The sequence below is a fragment of the Coturnix japonica genome, chromosome 1 (genome assembly GCF_054131305.1).
Source record: "Coturnix japonica strain WE chromosome 1, WE-NBRP24, whole genome shotgun sequence".
NCBI lineage: Eukaryota > Metazoa > Chordata > Aves > Galliformes > Phasianidae > Coturnix > Coturnix japonica.
Window position 1 is genome coordinate 136734017 of NC_140663.1, and position 23538 is coordinate 136757554.

General features: G+C 35.9%; 1 long non-coding RNA gene across 1 annotated transcript in view; it reads right to left on the reverse strand.

Annotated features, from left to right (window-relative positions):
- Window positions 1-649: 649 nt before the first annotated feature.
- The window catches only part of LOC107308024 (uncharacterized), a 28519-nt gene continuing 5630 nt past the window's right edge, over window positions 650-23538 (reverse strand). The window contains exons 2-3 of the long non-coding RNA XR_001552596.3: window positions 5777-5870; window positions 650-789 (exon numbers count right to left, since the gene is read on the reverse strand). This is a non-coding gene — a long non-coding RNA (uncharacterized LOC107308024). The remainder of the gene's footprint in view (window positions 790-5776; window positions 5871-23538) is intronic.

Here is a 23538-nt window from a genome sequence, read left to right on the forward strand (position 1 = left end):
ATAAGCTCTAACAGTTATATCACAATGTTGACTAAAATGAAATTTCCAGAGTCAATTCAGAGAAGACATCCTTTTTCTTGCAGTACAACAACACTTGTCCCATACCATTCTAAAGACTGTGGAGCATATAGCTTGCACAGTCTTGGTTGGACTCTCCTAATACACCCATCATACAGTCCAGATTCGGTGTCTACTGAATTTCAGCTGTTCAAACTAATGAAAGGGGAGCGGCATGGGCAACATGGCAATACCAACAATGTGGTCATAAAAGCTATGAAACACTGAATCACTCCCACTGTTGCAGATTTTTATGAGCATGGCATGAAATCTGTTGTTCATTACTGGTGAAAATGCATAGATACTGGTGGTAACTAAGCTGAAAAAAAACAGTGTTTTGTAGCTGAAAATTTTCTTTATCAAAGGGTGTTATTGTGCTCTTACATATGTTGTAGTTTCCGGGAAATTCAATAGGAGGTATTACTTTTTGAGCAAACTAGGTGTTAGCATTTTTATTCATCTTACGGTCCATTAAGTATTTTTGTAGTTATTTCTACATCATGCACATTTGTTGTAAAGTAATGAAAATGTAGAAACTCTAGATTGCCCTTTGATCAGTTGGACAACCACTTCAATACTGACTGGTCTTTTATTTGTTAGCAATGCTGATGCAACTCCACAAACACTTACTCCATGTTATTGAAGTGGTACAGTTCTTAAAGTCATTATGTCTCTAGGAAACACTAATTGGCTGTCTTGACACATTTCTTCCAGTCCAGAATGACACAATTTCTAAAAATAAATAAATTAATTAATAAAAATAAATAAAATAAAATAAATAGATAAAAAATTAGGTAATTTAAACACAAAAGGAAGTCTGCTTTATTTTTAGTTACTGTGACATAAGTCATTTACATTGCAAACATCCAGTTTATTTGACCAAATTAATAATACCACAGAATAGCTGCTATATAAAAAATGCTCTGTACCTCGAAGTTTCCAGATGTAATACACTTTCATTTGTCAGAGTGAATGCATTTATTCCGTATACCACAAAAAAAACATATCCACTTTATTCAGCAGACCATTTCTATTACTTCTTGTTATTTTAACATGTTTATAATCCTCTTACCAGAAGTGATTATTTATACTTAATACAAAAACACTGCATTCATATGTATAATGGAAGAGAGGAAATTAAGGATAAAATTTAAATAGGCTTAAATAAAGTGCTATGGAAAGTTCAGCAACAGGTTTATATAACATGGAGAACAAATTTATGGCACATGCTAAAGCAGACAGAAAAGTGCTAACTTCATTAGAACAAAGCTATGATGAATAACCTTATGACAAAACCATAAAATCAGAATTCAGTGAGATAGAAAAGGAAGAGTCAATAGTTTGGACACCAAATTAAGAGTAAGAAGATTCAAAGAACAGTATTTTGCGTGGATATTAGGAACACATGAAATAAAATAAGGCAAGAAATAATTTGTACTTCCATTGCTATACTTTTATAATAATTAATAATAGCAAAATGGCACTGTATATCAAAGTAATTCAAAGTATTCAAGAATTACAATTAACAGAGATAGCATGAAGAAAAATCCTTATGCTGGAATACCAAGGATCACAAACTGTGGTTATTAAAATATGAATAAAATAAAAATGAATATTTCTTAAAGTTATTCACAGCTTATTAAAAATGGAAGTTTCTCTCTTGTATTCACATCCACTTCTGGTTAGAATAAATTATGTGGCTGCGTATTCAAATATAGACTGTAGAAGCAATTTTTGTAAGCAGATAGCTACTAAAAGGAAGTGTAAGGCTTTGTGAAAGGAGAAAGTATGTGCTTCTTAGGTGCCATTCAGGCAAAAGATATTACAGAGCAAATAGATCTTTCAGTATGAAAGGAAAGAAGAAAGAAGTTATAAACAAGAACATGCAGACATGAAGATGTGAATGACAAATTATGTGCAAGGTAATAATGTGAACTAAATGTGTACAGTCAAACTAATTGATGAGGGTATATGGAATACCGGAATCGTTATTACCTTTGACAAAGTTATTTTAATTGAGGACAGTATATTGTGGTACAAGGCATATTAGGTGTTAATGTAGAAAAGGGTATGCCATAAGCAATATATACATATGTAAAAAAATAAATAAAACAAAAACAAAAACAAAAATAAAACCACCCCAAACTGACAGACAAACATAATAGAGGCCATAACTACAATTTTCACAATGTAATTCATTAATGAGCTACAAAGAAACTGTAGAGAAACCTGGATTTGCCACTAATAAGAATGCAGGCTTGAGGATACAGGATTTTGGAACAGAATCCCTGGAATAGTGCCAGCAGGTGATTCAATGTGCAGGAGAAGAGGGAACAGAGAGAAAGACAGATATAAATAGGAATTGGTTGCATTTTTAATAGGGCCAATAGCATACTTCTCTGACTGAGCCCTATGCCTGTTCACAACAGTCTGTTCCAGTTTCTGATATGCTCACCAGCAAATTTTAATTTGAATTAAATATTGTATAGTAGGAGCCTCATATCCAGTCTGGATATTAGGTGGGCAGAAAGTTCATGCTGGTAAAATCAGGGGAACTGCAAATATGGTTGTATGTGGAACAAGTGTGTCAGTGTGTGTGTCTTTGCAGTGAGACTGAAGATGGACAAGGCTGCCAGTCTGGCAGAGGGGCTATGTCAGTGCTAAGAGAACCTGTGAATATGTGCATTCTGGTCAGCCTGGAGATTTTATATATGTGTATGCCTACATCAAGGACCTTATGCCAGCCTGAAAGGAGGTGAAGACTGGGCTGCTGGTTTTATGAGTCCTGTGTATGGATGCTACTGAACGCAGCACCTGGTCTGTGTGATTGTCTTTGTCAGTGTCATATGTTTCTGTCTGAGTATATCTGAGTTAAGTGTTCAGCCTTGCTACCACATGAAACAGAAAAGAGGAAAGACTTAGGGCACTAGGCTGGACTCTACTGGCCTGATAGGAGAGAATTCTGGGTCAAGGCTGCTACTTCAGCTGCTTTCTTATATTACCTTAATTGGAAGTAATTGAGAAAGTGTTACAAACATAAATATATCTGGGAAACCATTATAGTTTAGTGTGAACCAGCAACAACACTAGATTGAAAATATCTGGAGAATATCACAACGCTATAGCATTGGCCTTGCTAAACAGACACAGGTCGACAGGAAATAACAACAAAAACACAGATCACTGCTTACTGATGACTTTGGAATGCAACCTTGAATGTATCCTTGAGATTAGAACATTATAAAAGCAGTGATAAAAAAGAGAATGCTTGTATGACTGAATTGTGCTAATGAAGCCATTCCTTATTCTGTCAGGAAGTTATTCCCTGAAGAAAGTTGTATCATATTAGAGGAAAATATGCATCTATGAAGGAAGAAATTTCTGTTTTAAAATATGTGCCAGCCATTGCACAAAGGTCATATAGCATGCTCATAAATCAGAACATCTTGTTCAGAAGTTTCTGAAAAAATTTTGTAACATTTTTACTGAAGTTTTCTTTACACATGCAAGCCTAAGACAATGCCTACAGATTTCACAGACACCTAACTTCTGAACTGAATATGCAGAACTAATAACTCTACTAGCCTTTTTTGCTTCCTCTGTAGGTGCTATTTTATGATCATCAAAAGGAATTATAGTTCTATGGCTTTCATTATTTTTATTAGTTTACTGATTGTCTTCGGCTAGTATACTGCCTTTGAACTATGCTTCTAGTATACATAAAACTTGTTTACTCTCTGTGCAGTACCTTGCAAGTGACTGAACTACAATTTTTGGACTGACCTAGTAAGTATAGTTAAGTACAGCAGAGAAAAATCTCATGGTCCAGTAGAATTGAAATGCCTGATTTGGAAAGATATGTTGTGATAGTAGTCAAATTGTTTTATTACCTACTTACTGAGGTACTGTAGACAAGAAAATGCTTTCATATGCTCACTCACATTCTTCATTAAAAAAAAAAAAAAAAAAAAAAAGCCTAATAGTTCAAAATATGGTCACGAGTTATTCTGTGACTTAAATCTTTAAAACTATAAGCTTTCCCCAAATCCATGAAAATCTATCTTAATTTTTCAATTTACACTGATAAAAAAACTACTTCTGAACTGACTGGGGCTTTCATACAATGAACAGTGTTGTTTACACTAGCTGTTATTTTTGCCTACCTATGTAACTGATTTGCCAGCTTTACAATCTCAGAAACCTCTGAGCCAGAATGACTTTTATCTGGACATACCAACAGTGTTTTATTTGCAGTAAAACAGGATCTGCTTGATGATGAGTAACAGGTCAGGCTAAATTTCCTCTAGGGATGGTCCTAAGATGCTTGTTCTAACAAGCTGCTAAATAATGTATTCCCATGCAGGAATCTGGAAGTACGACATGACCTTTATTTTGATTTATGACATTTGCCTGGTTTACAGTTTTTATAGAGCAGTCAAAACAATAACAATTTAAATTACACTTGTAATCTGTTTTAAGAACTTACATTACAACATCATCACAGGAGTACTGTCATTACTCACTCAACAGTTACTACTGTACCTTGCATGCATTTTCTCTATCTCTGCCTATATTGTTAGCATATGCAGAAAATTACTTCATAAACCATGGTTCTCGGGTATATAAAATATTTTATTTTAGTACCGAATGAGTGAAAAAAGCAAAAATACCACAACAATACTTAATGTGAATTGAATTTTGCATCCCTGGGAGAGATGTTTTTTTGTATGTGTTGTTTTGAACCTTGAAAATGAGTAAAAGTTCTTACAAGTCTGAAACAACATGTTTCAGGAGAAGCTATAATAAAAAACAAAACAAAACAAAACAAATTTTTTTGTTTCAATGATGAAACAGAAAAGCTGTTTACATTGCAGAGATGAGAGGATTTCAGTACTTATTTCATTTATTGAATAGATGCAAAGAATACTGTATTTTTTATGGTAATTATATACCTTCTTTACTGTCAAGGGAGTCTGATGGTCTAGAATAACCTTGTACTTTGTGCTTCTCTTACATCTGAGAAGCAAGCAGTTTTCATGTTAGAAAAATAGTAATTCTTTTTGGGATACCAAAAGAATTCTCTGAGTTTTGTGTAGGATGTGGAAAATAATGTAAGAATATTTATCTGGAAAAGAATGGTTCCTCTAGTGATTTTTTGAGGTCTTAAAGCAAAACAAAAACAAAAACAAAAACAATTACATTTAACAAATAAAAGAATAATAGTAATTTTAAAAGTGCTTAAAGGGATTAAAAAAAAAAGTATACACTAGAGAAAAAATAACATTTTAAAGACATATTTAGTAGATTTGAAAAGTCTATACTCCTCATGTAATCAATCAACTCGAATAACTTGTGCAAGTTGATATTTTGTGAAAAATAATGTATCTGCAAATTACAATTTTACATATGATTTGACCACCTATCTTTAGAATCAAGTAAAACAGTCAAATTAAGTATGGACACTACTGAAGAGATACAGGAATTTCAAATACTTTGCCTTCTGAGATTAATCAATCTGAAATACTACAGCTCGATGTGCAATATGGATAAGAAACTAACCATGGAACCTGAGGACACTGAAAAGCTGACTGTATATTGACTTCCATATACTGTAAATTTGGACACATGTACGCACAAGCACCACATGAAAGACATAGATCTTCTCAATCACACTGAAAAAAAATATCTTAACAAACTTATGACAAGCTCTTATTACCACCTTCACTCTCAGCTGCCACAGGATACCTTATTTGGTCCATGAAGCTTGAGAAGATGTCACATGCTGATCTTGAAGCTCAGCAGTATGGATCTACCTAAATGAAGCAAAGTAAGGAAGACAACATTCTATTCATTTTTGTTTACATAGAATAAGTAAATTAGAATGCTTTGCTGTATGTCCACACTTTTCATTCATCCACAGTTATTTAATTATTTTGCTGTCATTGCCTTACAAAAGAAATAACTCTAATTACTTATAAACTTGCTACATTTACATTTATAATACCTTTATATGTTACAGCTACTTAGGGTTGATATGTGTTCTTGACTTTCCTGCAGATCTTTGTGTATTAGAAAGACTGCATGTCTAGTAAAAATAAGACTTAGTGAATATAAAAACGATATTTAGTCCTATAACCAGATTTGCTATTTGCAGTATATTTTGCAGATACCTCTTTTCATTACTTCTAAAAACTTTTTTATTGTTTGGGTCTCCTAGGTTTTAAGGGAGATATAGCAAATAAATTTTCCTGCTGCACTTGATAATCTTTAATAATAAGGAATGAGTAGCTAGCAAGCCTCTAAACATCTTTATATGGAATGCAAGTTTTTTAATCTTTGCTATGGAACTTAATGAATGGTATTCATTACAGGTGTCTCCATTATTATTATTGCAGACATTTAAACTGAGAATTGAGTAACTTCAAATATAGTACTGTTTCTAAGGTAATTTTTACTGCAATTTAAAAATCATTCACAATAATTTTCAAGAAGACCTAACTAATTAAAAGATACACTTCTTAGTTCAATATGTATATTAAATGTTGTTTCTTGAGGTGGGTATGTGATGCTCTGACACGTACTGGGACACCGAGCTGTTATTGGTGAGTGGATAAGGAGCAATGCTAAAGCAGAATCTTTAAAGCACACATTAAGTGAAGGACAAAGAATAGTTATTGGGAAAGCATTGTAAATAACTAGAGCTATTTCATATTCTGTGTGCATGCTCTGCTCTTCCCAGTATGACAGTCAATAATAGAGTTGATGAAACTGTGAGTGACTGACACAACATTAATTTTAATCTTTCTATACAATAATTAATCTTTCTAAAATATTTGGGGATTAAGTGGAAAGAAAACTGGAAAAATATTTTTTTGACATTTAATAGCTTCTGAATTTGTATTGTGAAGGAAAATAAATATTAATTCACGTTAGCTAGAAGGTATGTAGTTAATCACATCTTCAAATAAATACATTTTAAACAGAAAGATGCGAAGACAGGAGAAAACAGTTGTTTCTTTAATTAACATGTGAACAATTACACTTGAATCTTATAATAAATGCTAAGCCTTAAGAAAACTGTAGTGACAATGACAACATTTATTGCATTACTAAATGTCACTTACTATTGTGATATCAAACTAAATTTCCAACAAAGAGAGTTTAATATTATTTCTTAAATGTGTTTTCTTTGGTAAATTGGCATGATGGAAATGAGTGAGAAAATCAGCAATCTGGATCCAACAAACATAATGTAGCGCTGGAACAATACTTAGAGCATCTCTAACAGAAGTCAGTGTATTATTACAGAAGAAGTGTTCTTTAGAGACTAAGGAGATTTGAAATTGAATGTGAACTAATTTAAACTTTTCTGGATCTACAGAAATTCAGTGCTCAGAAGAGTACTGAAACAAAAACTTTTACCTGGACCAAAAAAACCCCACCTCACAAACAACAATAACAACAAAAAACCACAGCTATTTAAAACAGCATATGGGGAGGGAGTAGAACATAAAAAAACTGCTCTAAGGCTCAAAGTGAGAAAGAAGTAGGTTAGGTCTACTAAAATTTGTGGCTGCTCATAGCAGAGGAAATAGAGTAAGAAATTCAAATTTGCTATGGTCAAATGTGAAGTGTAGGAGATCTAGAATGATGGAGATGTTGATGTGTGGGAAAAGAAAACTTGAATTTTCTGCTGAAAAGGGAGAATGATTTGGAGTATAAAGTAGTTTATCAAGTTGAGAGGGAGTGAGAGAAGGAGGAAATTTGGCTATGAAATTTAAACAGCTTGAAGAAGTGGGAAGTAAGGTGTGAAGAATAGAGAGGTGGCATTTTTCTTTGCACTTACTTACAGCTGCAGATATTGAGTAATACCCTCCCATGAAACATAATCTGAGTTGTAAAAGCAAAAAATAAATAAGCAAATGATATTTTATTTTCAGCAGGGTTATGAACAAGAGAGGAATATTATTCTGTTGTTCCACTTCAACATATTTAGATGAAAGAAATCATGACTATGATTATACAAATAAATATTTTTTCTGAACAACTTAATATACTGCAAATGTGGTGGTTTTTGTCAATGTTATTGTTTGTTTTTCCTTGTTGCTTTTTGCTTTATTTTGTTAATGGAATTGTCTCCAAGTGAATAACTTTTAGGATTCTCATACAAACACAGCTAAATCTGTAAATCATTACTCACAATCAATCAAAAGAAAAATGGGCTTGGATGCTGAAAGAACCTTAGAGTTAAACAAGCTCAGATTTATAAAAGATATAAATAGTTTAGAATTAGACACCAATTTTTTCAAAGTGTCATGGTTTTGTAATTTTTTGCTACTGGTATTTGTTGGGGTTCTAAGTTGTCTTTGTAAGGATTTATAAGGGCATACAGTAGTTCTGATTAGATGGAGAGTTCTAGAATAATTGAGTTATGGTCCGTAGGTTAAGAGTTAGTGGGCAGGGAGTTTAGGCAGGTGTGTATAGGTTCTCTCACGTGCATCGGGTTTTGTGTAGCGGGTATATGTGTCTGCATGGGATTTAGGATGGTATATAAGGAGTGTGAGACAGCAATAAACTGAGAGAAGACTTCATGGAATCCATGTCTATGTCACTCTCCCCCCGTTGGTTGAGGTCCTGGGATAAGTCAGGTTAATTGGCAGTTACGTCAGTATTCCACATCATAACATCATGTGGAGCACAGAGAAGAACTACACACCCCAGGGGACTTCACAGTCAAAGAGGAAAATACGTCACGGAAGTGACACTCGCTCTCTCTCTCACTGCCGGGTAACAGGTGTTGGTGTGCTTCCAAGCCATGCACCTTCAACTTCAAACTAGGCTTCTCAGTCTTCAGAAACCTCTCTCTCTCTCTCTTATTTTACTTGATTTATTAGCCTCAGTTTCAATTAGATTGTGTTATCTTTCATTCCAATATCATAGTAAAATAAGTTTTGCTCCTTAGATTGTTGCTGCTTCTCTGTTTGTTTCCTTGAGCCCATCTCCCATCTCCCTGCCCCTTTCCCTTATTCCCTTCCCATTTTGGGGGGCCGGGAGGCTCACTGGCCTACTGCCCCCCTATCATGGGCATAGACTGATATAGATAACTCCGTGACACAAAGTAAGAGCTACAGACAAAATAAAGTCACAAATCATACAGTAGAATTTTTAAATTTGCATCATCCTGGATAATGCAGAACACCTTAGACATTTCCAATTCATCGTTTTAAATATATACTGTAAAATTCCAGAAGATATCTTCTACCTGAGTAATTACTTTGACAATTGCCCCAGTTAAAGATATAAATCCTGGCTTGCTCAGAAAAGTATGGAAGATCTCATATGAGCTTAAATGTTATGGCTCGGAACAGACAATCTGGTTACTTTCTCAGTGCTGACATTTCCCATTAACTGATATTGTTGTGGAGCATTTACCAGATCACAGCTGGTATATATTATATTTCTTAGTAATTTGTGGAAACATATCTGATCCAGAAGTAGGGCATTTTATTATTATTATTTTTTAAACTGCATATAGCTACAATTGAAAAATTACTGAATTTGTTCTGTAGCTTATCTTTCAGTTTAAAAAGCCATTATTGTTGTCAAACTTGTGTTGTATGAATGACAGAGGAAGTGACTATCTAATTTGTAACATGGTATATTGTGCTAGCAAAAGAAAATGCTCCTGTGGTTAATGCCAAAAAATCTGCTTACTTCAAAAGAAAGTGGAATATTAAATGCTTCCTTACATCCAACAGCCTAGAATTAAAAGTATGCAGAAAATTGAATGCAAATGACTCAGGCAGGATACTTTTATCACAAAAAGGCTTTGAATTTTATACTATATATCATAATATCCCAAGCCTCAGAGTGATGATTCTTTGTCTATTTATTTATTTATTTTGTTTGCTTGTTTGTTTTGTAATAGCAGATTAGCACTTTTATCTTTTTCACTTCTAGTAAATATTAATTGGACTCTCAATCAATCAATGAATATATGAGTATATGTATATGAATATAATCCAGGAAATGAGATGTCTGGGAATCTTTCTTGTTGTTGTTGTTCATGATCTCTTAAGTATTTTACACAAAACAAAATATCTTTAACAGCAGGGGTGGGTCTTTTTTAGTGTTCTTTGATTACTGGCATTTTAAAACTCTCTAGTGGAAGCTGTCTGCTATAGTTTTTCAAAATCTTTGAATCTTATTCCTTGTTTTCTACTTTTTCTAGTTCTTCTCATAGGCTGTTCTGGGGGATCTAGATATTCAGCATGAATTTAGCATGCATTCAGTGACTGCAGTTTAAATCAACAGATAACATAAGACATAACATAACAGACAACATAAGCACATCTGGAAGTATCAGGAACCATGTGTTCGGTAGACTTTATGCACAGAAAAAGTTGCATCTGCTCAGTTTATTTGAAATAAATCCAGTTTATCACATCTCTGTCAGAAACAGTGAATGTAAGATACACACTCAATCTGAACATTTCTAAGAAGTTCCAAAAGTATCCATGTATTATTTTTTTTCCCAAGAGGACCATTTGACATTATAAAAGCACCTATAAACACATTTCCTCTTTTATTTATTCTTCATATTATTTACATTTAGTTTTCCACCAGCAGTCCAACTTCAACTGCAGAAATACCTTACTTGTCTAAAGTTAGGTCATTAAATTTTGAACACTTTTCTATAATTGAACAGAGCAGTTTTCGTTCTTGATTCCAGAAAATACTTTTCTGATGTCATGCCTATCACTTACAGGGACACTGATTGAATTAAAATCTTCTGTCATCTTTTCCATCTATAAAGATCTTTTCTATTAAGGAAGAGCAGTGATGAATGTTGTCAGTATACTAGTTCAGCTCATATGTATCAATTCTCATATTTTTGACTATTTTTCTAAGTTTCTAGAAAGAATTTTAATAAAAAAGAAAAATAAATTTGAGAACAATGATATAAAGAATGTCTATAACATTATTTATTTTATTTTGTACTGGAAAGGAGGCAAGACATGTTTTTCCACAAATGAGATATTCAGTAAGAAAATCAAGGCCAATTCAGTTTCTTTACATGATGTTGATGATGCAGTATTTCAATATCCTGTAAGATAATTAACATAATCATAAACAGAAACATAAACAGAAAAATAGCATGGTATAGTAGCCACTCAAAAAAAAAACCTACAAAAACATAAACAAAAACAGAAGAAACTAAACCAAAATAATAATAATATTAATAATTATTAGTTATTATTAATAACTAATAATAATAATAATAATAAAACAGCTTCAGAAACATCAAAATTATTTATAAAACATTTACAAAATCTTCCTTTCTTTCAATTCTTTGAATAAATAAGTTCATAACTTGTCTCTAAATGTACTCCAATTATTTAATTTGAAATATCAAATGCTTCCAAGATACTTTCAATGAGGATTTCTCAACATCTTTTAACTAAACTATAACCCCATGCTATTTAATTTAGTATTTCTGTAACCTAAAATTGCCCAGTCAGAATCATAACTCCATTGTGATCAGTTATAAGAAATACATCCAATGTTGTCAAAATGTAGTAACCACCACTGTCCTTTATCCTCACACAAAATAATGTGTAAGCACAGTGTATTTTTTGCAAATCTTCTCAGAAGTGCAAACATTTTTCTGGAACATTTGTCAAATCAAATCCTCGCCAAAACACATAAGACTCTACAGAGTGCACTAGTAAACTATTCTATTCAAATGGTCTCATTTTCCTTTTTAGTGCTGAGAAATTTGAGCAGCAAGTTTTCTAGCTGAGTTCTGTAAAGGAGGAAAATAATTACAAACCCATACCTTTACTTGAAATGTGGAATAGTAGTGTACCATGGTTTATTCCAATAGTGCACTGATACCATGTATGGGTATAAAGATGTTCTTTTTGTGTTGGGTGTAAATGACAAGACTTTGATAGCATGTGGACTGCAGACATGATCTCTGTGTGAAGATGCTGGAGTGTGTCCTGTGCCTAAACAGTTTCGTTCAGATCTGCAAAGGATCTGACAAAGGACACAGCTAAGTTCATAACCTGGAACTTCTGTGAAAATTATTTCAGAAAGGGTTGGAAACATGGAAAAAAGGGAAGAAAGCCAGAGCAGGAAAGAGAGTGACCAGAAAGCTGTATGGGTGTTTGTCTGTTGTCAGGGGTCAAGCTGTCAAAATGCTGAACATTAGAAAGTTCAGTATACCACAGGCCACAGAGATTGGCTAGCCAGAAGCAAACTGACAAACGTCACAGATTTCACTTGCACATAACTCAGTGTTTAAACATTTCCTACAGTGAGTGGTGTAGTTATTCTTGTGCTGTAGAAACTAAACCAAATAAAACAATACTGGAAAAAAAAAAAAAAAAAAAGGGTTGAAATGGAAGAAGCCTTTGTGCTGATACCTTGAATACTCAGTTAAGAGTCTGATCTATTACTGTACTGATATACACAACAGGTCTATGAAATAGTTAGGAAGATTAAGGGTATAACAGTTTTCCCTTTCCTTCTTGATTTGTCTTAAACTGCATAAACTAAAATCCTCTACTCTGAACTGTAGCAAGAAGCATTTCCCTAACAGTACACCAAATGTAGATAATGTTTAGGTTCTTAACATTTTTAGTGACCTACTAGCATCTACTTCCACCTCTAGATACACAGTTTATACTTGAAATCAGGCTACATTATTCCATAATATTTTGTAATTGATAAATAACTTCTGCCAGAAATATAAACAAATAAAGCAAACCAAAGTAAAATAGACAGGTTTTTGTTTTGTTTTATGATGCTTTATGGTGTTGACTCATTATGCCAGAGGCAGATGTTGGTGTTATGGCAGTAGAGGTTGAACATTTCTGACAATATCCCATTATATTTTGTTGCAGTGCAACAGGTGGCAGCAGAGGGAAAATCTGACGAAACTGTTTCTGACACGGAAGTGCATATGAAGCAAAGGTGTGTAATTGAATTCCTTCATGTGGAAAAAATTGCACCAACTGACAGTCATCAATGCTTGCTGAATGTTTATGGGAACTAAACAGTAAATATGAGCACAGTGAGATGGTAAGTGGTATGCTTCAGCAACAACATCATCCTAGCAAGTGTGAAATAGTGGGTTGCTTCCATCAGTGCAGATTTTCACTAGAATGGCACGCAGGCTCTTGCTCATTGCTAGTATGTTTAGCTGATGATGCTAAGAATGTTGAAAAATAATGCTTTATAGCTGAGAGTATTCTCTATCAGATAGTCATATTGTGATCTTTGTTATAGCATGTATATACCTGAGTAAATGTAGCAATCTGAATTTCTATTAACACTAATTAGAAAAATAAATAAACAAATAAAGCTTCAGTGTAAATGTTTAGACAGGCTCACCTGCAACTTGCAGACATTAGTTTAATTTGGCTAAAGCCAGAAGTGCCCTATAATGTTCTTCAAGACTTGGAAGATGAGAAAAAACAAACAAACAAACAAACAACAACAACAACAAGCAAACAAAAAATGGTAATCTGGAACTAAAGCATAAATTAATCATTTTTTTGAGCTTGATTTGTAATTAATCCTTTTTATATATGCCAATCTGTTTCACATCAGTCTTCTACACACAATTATAAAAATAAAATCTAGACTTTTAAATCCATAAGAAAGTTTTTAATATGATTAAGTCTGTGAAACTAGGATTTGTTTCAACACTGGTACAAGGTCTGCTTAAAAGTAAACTATTTTTTTTTTCCCTCAGGTTAAATAGAAATATAAATAATTTATATAATTAATATGCTTAAATAGAAATATTAGGAGGTATTCATAAATGCATATAAAGTTGAGGAATTGACTCTGAATTCTTGATTTGTTTTCACTGATCCATAGTAAAGCTAGGATCCTCAGCTTCTGTCACGGGTTACTTAGATTTACCTATTGTTACCTCGATCTGGTAACCTGGAAAGTCAAGTCCCTTTGTGAATGTGTATCGACGGCCCCGACCAAGTCACAGCTGTTTGTTACACCATTATGGTGAGCTGTAAAATGGCGTTTATTGGAATGTGAGGGTCCCTTATATAGGTATCCAGTTTCATCCTTACCTTTTTTACATATGCATGACCCAGCAGGGGAGGGCCTATCACGTTACATCCCGAGGGTCCGATTTCGCCTAATACAACATTTCCCTCTCCCCATGCTTAACAAAACCATGCCCCGTTACAACGCAAGCTCCAATCCTAATCCTAGTATATAAAAGTGTTAGTACTTATATAATTTTTTTGGTGAGTTATTTAAAAAGTGACGTAAACATGCAGAGGTATGTGGTGCAGTGTGTAATAATGTTAGTGCTTCTTTAGTTAGTATTTTCAAGGCATCTTGGGCTATATTATACAGTTCATCCTTCTGCTCAAAGCTTCTCGTATATCTGCTGGAACTCCATTTTCTCATTCAAAGTCCTTGCACCTGTGCCTCTTGAGCCAGCAGCAGGAAATCTATTGCAGCTCTTTTCTCTGTGACCTTCCCGCTCCCCAAGGACACGTATCTTGTCATTCAGGAGACGGTTGGCCCTTTCCACAATGCTTATCCCTGGGAATTCCCAGGGATGCCTGTCGAATGAGATATTCCCCAATGCTCCTTGAGTAGATCTTGAGATGAAGCACGAGCCATTGTCTGTCTTGATGTGTCGCAGCACACCAAGGACCATGATGGCAGTGGCCCAGTGTCGCTGAGCTGCAGGGGACTTAAATGTTAACATAACCATCACTCAATCAAAACCTTGACTGATAATACACTAAACAGAAGATTACATGTAACGTCATAATTTTTTGAGTTGACATATACACACTCATTCAAGCATTCATTTTAGACAATTCTATAAATGAAAATTCCTAAGCTAATGTATTATTACTTATCGATAACTATGAGGTGGCAAACCACCAAAAGGAGAGAGAAGAAACACAGTAGTGGTGGATGCGATAGGCAGTGCCTGCAGGGCGTCCCCTGCTTCAAAGTACACTTTGCCTTTCTCACCCATCACAGACTCTCTCCTGTGCAGGGCTTTTTTCACATGTACTCCATATATGCATGGCCAGTGCATGATACAGAGCCCAGATGAAACACCTGTTCTTAAAAGATAACAAACCACTATATTAGATCTCTCTACAATACAAACTACTCAGAAAAGTTATTGACAGCTATAGTCACTTATTTCTATTGTTACTTGCTTCACCCTTAGCTCCCCCTTTTTTCTTTTAATTGGTAAGCATTTTCTTGTTGACTTACTCCTACTATAGTTACAAAAATCATCTATGGGTAGTATAGTAATTCTTGATGCAGTATAGAGTGAGATGCACCTGTAACTGTCAGAAAACAAATATCTTTGCACTGCTGTGTGCACATTGCATTCAGCCCACTACGGGCAAAACTCATCCTGGGATCTTCAGATCCTGCTCTAGTACGGCTGCCACCATTCCATCCAACTCCACCACCACAATTCCCCCTCCATACAATTTCAAGCTCCATCAACAAATTTGTCCAAGTCCCTACATGTGTATATTATTGGGAGAAAATGAAGACATTCTTGCTCCGACTAGCAAGAGATCTTCAGAGGTTAAACAGCACTGCAGACAAAGAGGGAGAAAACTTTGTCTGTAATACGGATCCCAGAAGGGGAAGTGATTAACACTGAACCAGGGGCACAAGCACTCAGAATGCTTTGCTTTTGTCCCCATTCAGAAGTAACGATTTGTTTACTTTCACAAGCGGCGGAGGGTGGGGGGGGTAAGCAGTGAGGGGGGGCAGCGCGGGGGTTTGCGTTCTCTTGCTGGCACTTAAACTTTTCTGGCTAGAGCAGATCACATTCTATATTTTAACTCACTGTTCTTCTATAATCTTTTTCCCGTTTTTTGTTTTTCACAATTCCACTACTTGAACCCTCAATTACACTTCCATGTAACATTAATAATTCCACTTCCATATAGCATTCATGTTTACACATCCCTATAACATTAACAGTTCCATATACCATTTGCATTTATACTTTCACATACCATAAACATTTAACAATCACAAAGACAGTGACAATAATCAATACAGTTTATCCTAAGCATTCTTCCTCTCCTCCAAGTTGTCAGCAGGAGTTTAACCGACTCCAACTCGGGCTGCCGTGGCTCGCTCGACAGCTGGACTTGTTTCTGCTTCAGAGGCTCCACTCGAGCCCGGGGCCCCCTGACCGGGCCCCCAATTAACGATAAAAAGGAATGCCTCCCTTATCTTTGACCAATCGGAGACTTAGTCGCTCTTGTTCTCCCCTCTCCCTCCCCCCAGGTAGAGCTGGACCAGCAGGGTTATGATGACTAGGAACGCCTCCGCCTCCGCCCCCGTTGATGAGGATTGGCTTCCATCTTGGTTAGTCCTATCCACCCCACCCCACGGGGCGGAGCCACACCCACAACCCATCCCATCTCGAGGAAAGGACCCATCCTCCCGCCCCTGCTCACTCCCCTTCCCCACCCCCAAGGATAGGCGAAGGAGTGCAGAAGATACCGGTTGCTTTGGATACCGATATGGGGCCTCAGAGGAAGGCTTCTCCTGGTCAAGAGATAAGGATGTGGAATGTGTGGAATGCTGCTGGACGGGGCCATCTGCTCGTTGTTCAGCCGGATCAATAGGTGCGGTTGGGATGGCAGGCGCCACCTTGTCTTTGTCTTTCAAATCCTCACATCTGCAAGAGAAAAAGCCTCCCGACCCAATTCCCAAAGCAGCCCCAAGCCAAGCATTCCCTTCTTTCCGAGCCGCTTTCAATGCCCGTAGCACCAATGCCCACGTTTTGAGCTCAGAAGCTTTTTGCTCATTCATTGCGCGCTCAAAGAGCGAAAAAGTTAAAGAGTCCCGCTTATTGTGATCCAAAATCACCCGAGGAGAGGAAAGCTCCCTCTCCTTTTCAAGACAACTGATGACGACTGCAATGTCCTTCTTAGAAGGCGTAGCTTTCCTACCATAGTAGGTTTTACAAAGTTGCAATACTACTCTAATGACGGAATACATTTACCCAGAGACCTGAAGTCTTCCTGGTCTTCTACGAACTATCGGCCGTAGGATAGGCGCAGCGCTGCATTCCCCTTTGCACCCCACCGAGAGTGCTTCCACGGGCTCGAACCGTGGATACCGCGTCCGTCAGCGCGGTTTTAGCCGTCGCACACTCACCTCCAGGACTTTGCCTCACACGGGGCACCATTTGTTACCTCGATCTGGTAACCTGGAAAGTCAAGTCCCTTTGTGAATGTGTATCGACGGCCCCGACCAAGTCACAGCTGTTTGTTACACCATTATGGTGAGCTGTAAAATGGCGTTTATTGGAATGTGAGGGTCCCTTATATAGGTATCCAGTTTCATCCTTACCTTTTTTACATATGCATGACCCAGCAGGGGAGGGCCTATCACGTTACATCCCGAGGGTCCGATTTCGCCTAATACAACAACCTATGCCCGTGACAGGGGAAGCCACCCCCCACCCCACTCCCCCCCCACCCCCCCCAGGGCCCGGAAAGGAGGGGGAAAAGGGGAATGGGATAAAAACAGCGGCAATCTAAGGAGGATTTTACTCCTTACTAATTTTTACATATTTTACTAAATATGATATTGAAATACAAGATAACACAATATAATATAATTGAGGCTAACAAATCGAACAAACAGAGAGAGAGAGAGAGTCCCCGAAAACCGAGAGGCCTACTGTGAACTCTAGGCGACACGGCTGGAACGCTTCCCACTCCGAGAAGTTCGAGAGAAGAAGAAGGGCACTCCAGCCTGGGAACGAGATTACATAGCGTCCTGGTCCCATGACTTATTATTACCCCTGTTGTTCTCTGGGATATGTAGTCTTCTTCTGTGGACTGCACATTCAATAGAAGTATCCATACTTTACATGATGTTATGATGTGGAATACTGATAGCAAAATTACAAAATTATAAAACCATGACAGCTTCATACAGTATAAACATAAACTCAATATTGCTGGACTACCAGCTCCACTTTTTCAATGTTATATTAAAATGTGTGTAGCTTGTCTTGTGGTTTCAAAAATTCTTAACTAACTTATGAAGGTTGATATGTTTATTTTCTGGTCTAAAAAAGTTTTGGTCTTAAAAAATCTAACAGGAACTTTAAGCTACACACTTTATCCTCTAAAAACCTGCTGCAGTATTATATAATTATAGAAAAAATATCCTATGGTTCAAGGGGGAATCTATATTTAGGAGAAATGTGTGAATTTCTGAAGCAGCATTTTAATTTGGAAAATTGAAGATATATCATCCCTTCAGTGAGTATGAAGTTATGCAGTGTGAAAGCCCTGTAAAACATATTCCTATGCTTGAATTTACACTGACTCAATGCTTTTTTAAAAATTGAATTATTTAGTGAGCAATAATACACTGCATGTGATGTTTATTTACTATAGCTCAGGGTGCAAAATGTGATGAACAGCAAATAAAATGGCAGAGTCTACTGGAGAGAAGGAAGAACTTCCTGTTGGCAAGCAGTGGTTTTAATTTGGTGGGGTGATCTCAGCCAGCGAGACACTGTTGAATAAGTTCCTGTCTTTTTTTGTTGTTTGTTTGTTTGTTTGTTCTTCCAATTCTTATAGGAAATTATCTTGTTTACTGAAATAAAAGAATTAAGCACTTTTCTCACTCATTTTCCTTTCACTCACTCAATAAGTAAGTTTAGCATCATCAAAGGTTTCTTCAGAAAGTAACTACACAAGATGGTTTATGCACCACCAGAGTTTAAGCTAACCATATGTAATGGTCACAGTCTATGAGGGTGAACAGATCTGCAGGTTTATAAAGCTTCTGACAGTGGACCTATGGTATTCCATAATATACTAAGGTGTTTTCTTTCCATTAATTCCTTTATCAAAATTTTGTTCAAACTACTAGTACTAAATCAAGTATATTTTACAAGTTACTATAAAACTACCACAAGTAAAGCAAATTCTTACATAGGATCACTTATCTATATGCATAACTACATGTATCATTTGAAGTATACTACATTCACCAAACCATTCCCATGACTGGGGCCAACTGAAAACCAAAATGTTTCTCTTTGTAGAGGATCCACAAAATGGAATTTGGAATCAGCCAGGTATCACCAGAAAGGGTCCAGTCTGTCCTGGAGAACTCATGCAGAGAAGATCTCTCATAAAAGCTTGCATGGATTATTATTATGGTTTCATTGTGCTGCGACTATAAAGGTATCTTGGTTCTATCTGGGTTTATCAAAGAAATCTCAGAATTTCCAGCTAAAAGGATATCCTTTGGTAGTATTCATCAGGCTACCCTTATGCCTGCTATGTTACCACAGTGAAACTTTGTTCTCCATAAGCAACTTTGAATGAATGCAATTTTGGTAAGATTAAGCTTAATCTCTGAGTCAGCATTGTATGTCATCATGCCTAAATATATTTACCACCTCTGCCCACTCTAATATTTTTTTGCAACCTTAATTTATTTACAAGCTCATAATGTTGACATTAAATGAATAAATCTGTACATATATATTGTTTTACATAAATTACAACTTCCGAAACTTAGCACAAAAATATTAAACAGAACAAATGGGAAAAATGTATGATAAAATTTATCTCAGAGATAGATTTGAAGTGATTACATCTACAAGGAAAAGCAGAAGAATGCCTCTATGAGGAAAATAAACACAAACAAACAAGCAAAAAACAAACTCCCTCTGCCACAAAATCAATTGTAAATATTCATCTGATTTTAAAGTCAAATCAGAAATCTAAGTAGACTTGGTCTTCTGAAATAGTCTTATTTTATGATGATATATAAGATGACTTCAGACAATGATAGACATTTAAAATGTATAAGCATATACAAACAGTTTTTAAGTAAAGACTACCAAGTTGATAAACTATCCATCACTGAAATATACAAAGTACATACCACAGAAGATTCTCATCAAACAAAACAAGAACAGCAAAAAATAAATCACAGAACACGTGTCAGTCCAGCATAAGAAAGCAGTAGATGATTATTCTGTTGACAGAGGAAGCATGGTTTGATTCTGATAGCAAAACGGTGTGGACAATATTGCAGTGCCAAGGGTTATTTTCACAGTGCAGAAATCTTTATCTGATATTAATGTCTTCATCAAGAGACCTTACATGAAATTAGTTTTTGCTGTGTCATTATCATTTAATAGTTTTTTAAATATACAAAGTAGATTTTGCCCCTATCCAGAGGGCAAGCACAAAACTTAGAGAATACTTCAGTACTGGGTAGGACAGAGACTTTAAATCACATTCAGTAGATAGTTCTACATGACAGCATGTAAGCAAATATCTCAAACACAGAAAGAAAAACAGATTCAGGGAACTGATTTTATTAAACAAGAATTTTTCTAAGACATACAAATTTTAGGACAATTTTAGCAAAAACTCATTACTCTAGTCATCTCTTCTGTACAGACCACCACCAAACCAGAAGTGATCATACTGTTCTCTTTCTCTGTCTCTTTTGTATTCACAGTCCCATGCAAAACCATGTGATGTGCCACTCTCAACTGCAACTTCTCTGTGACATATGGCCTGACCTGTACCTTGTATGAGAGTACTCTTTCTCCATGAGCTATAACCTCAGTGTGTTGGATTCTTCCTCCTCTATTATACAATCTAAATTTTGGGCCCAGCATACAGCTAAATATCAAAAGGGCTGCATGTGTTAACATGACTCAGGATCATGCAGTTCACAGCCCTGACTCACTCAGCATCCTAGCACAGCATACAATTTCTTCCCCTGGAGAATGAGGTAATATGATTTATAAGATCGTACTTCTACATTTGGTTTAAGTGTTTTGGTATTCATTTATAAATTTCATCCCTGTACTTGAAATTTGTGACTTGTGATTCAACTATGATAAGGGCTGTGGTCAAGTGTCCTTCAGTAGATGTAATCTGAAATTCCTAGGGCATTTCAGTTCATTTCTATCTACCAGCCTAAATGTTAACCTCTCATAATTTCTGTTTTCTGTGTTAAATCTATGTAGACCTTTGGATACCTTAGGATGTTTTGGTATTTGTGTATCTGATGCTTCTGTAAAGCCAGGTGTAAGTCATGTAGGCTGCCACATAAAATGGCACTGTGTAGCAGAGTGTCTTCTGTGTGTGTCCATGTGTGTGTCTAGGACTTGTGCTTATCTTCACTACTAGTTAACTCTGAAAATGGGAAAGTAAAAGCTACATCCATCAGCCTGGACAGAGATACCCCAACTCACCTGGCTAGCCACCAGCAACTGGCCAGAAGGGAGTACTGAGTTGGAATTGTATACAGTGGTCATTTAGACTATCAATATTTTGTTACTTCCACATAGCACTGGATTTTGGCTATGTTGGTTGCTCCAAAAGTAATGATGTCTCCTATTTGATAGAATGAATTATCAGCTACAAAGTACTATTTTTCAAGGTAGTCATCACCATTAGCTGATTCACTTGTATGACCTGATTATTATGTGCCATGTATGACACTTTTCATTCATTTTGTGGTGTTGCAGCTGGGTATGGCTGTCTGAAATTTGACTTGTCCTTCCCATTATTGCTGTTCCTAATGAAATACACCATTCACCACCTCACTGTGCTTACTTCACACTTTCACTTTCACATACAACCTACTTCAATGTATGGTAAATCTTTAGTATTTCAGGTCGTTACTTCAGTACACAGAATATGACATATGATAGCATGCATCTTGTAGTATCTTGTTTGTGGTTTCAGTTGAGCTGAAATCATTTAGCCACAGCACTGATAACTATGCATCAGTAACGTAACACTAAACGCTACATAAAGACAAAGAATTTCACGTAGCTGATCTTGAAAAACTGTTTTATTCCTTGTATTTTATAATGAAAATAATTTATTGTTACTCTATTTTGATTTGATTTAACTGTTCAATTCCATTAAATTCAAATTATTCACTACTGAAGTTAGTAGCATAATAATAGTTGGCCTTTTATATCCGCAGTAGAAGCACAACCATAGATTATAAATTACATTTCAACTTTGGAACTGCCTTGCTGGCTGAAGGAATGACCCTGTCATTCTGTTAAGACCTCATTGAATGAGAGGGAACTTTTCTGAACAGTTTTTTGTTGCTGTTCTTTTGATAACTGGATTAGATCACACCAAGTCATTAGATGAAACAAAACAAAACAGAACAAAGAAACAATATTATCTCCAGTGGATTTATGCAATTAATCTTGTCTGTCAATTATTCATCTTAGTCTCACTCTGACAATTCATTATCCTATTCAGGTCATTTGTTTGGGAGAACACACTGGTGAATACACATGTGGATGTACATGCACGCATGCACACAGAATTTTCAGTGAGTTGCTTAATAATTAGGTTATAATGTGACTTGATGTTATGAATGAGCTATGTCTTTGTTTAGTGAGACAGACAGCTGTCCTTACCCAAACTCTGTTATCAGCTTATTTTTCTTCAAATTATACTAAGACATCTAGCCAGGACAAGAAGAAAGGGAAAAGAGAGGCATCTCATGATCTGTGAAGTTTTTATCTTTCCTCATGAAAAGAAAATGGAAATGCAGAGTCCCTTGGGCTATGTAGTTCTTCTCTTCTGAGAACCAGGTACCTGGAAATATCAGCAGACCATGGAACTGGAGCATCAACTCTTTAACTCCCAGTGATGTTATTATGTGGAATACTGATAACAAAAATCATAAAACCATTACTGACTGGGGCCCCTGTCCTCCAAGAAGAGGTCGGCAGAATTATGACTGTTCATTCTGGAGAAAAGGAGGCTCAAGGGGGATTTCAATATTGTCTACAAATGCTTAAAGGGAGGGTGCAGTGAGGTTGGAGTCAGGTTCTTTTTGGTGGTGTAAGAGGCACAAGTCATAATAATCATCAATGAGAAAACTAGAAATTCCATCTGAATATCAGGAACAGATCTTTACTGTGTGGGTGATCAAACACAGGCACAAGTAACCCTAAGGAGTTGTGTAGTCTCCCTCGTTGGAAGCAATCTGGACATGCTGTTGGACAAATTGCTTTAGGTGGTCCTTCTTGAGCAAGGGAAATGGACTAAATTATCTCCAGAGGTTCCTTCTAACTACAACCATTCTATGATTCTGCAATATTGTAAAAGCAGATATACCACTTCTCTATAAATTCCTCCAAACTTGATGCGAAATAGTTTACAAATACACATCTTTGTCTCCTTTCTACTTTTCTGCATTATATGCCTTTGTCTCCACAAATAGTGTGATGAGCTTACAGGCTAATGAATTGCAAACATCTAAGTTTGTTTACAGGAAATGTTCTCCTCTGTGCTGAATCAAAAGATAACAAACATGCAAAAAACATGACAGCTCATTCACTGCAATTCTTTTAGTATTAAGCCATTGTAGTTGTGCTGATATGACATATAACTTTTC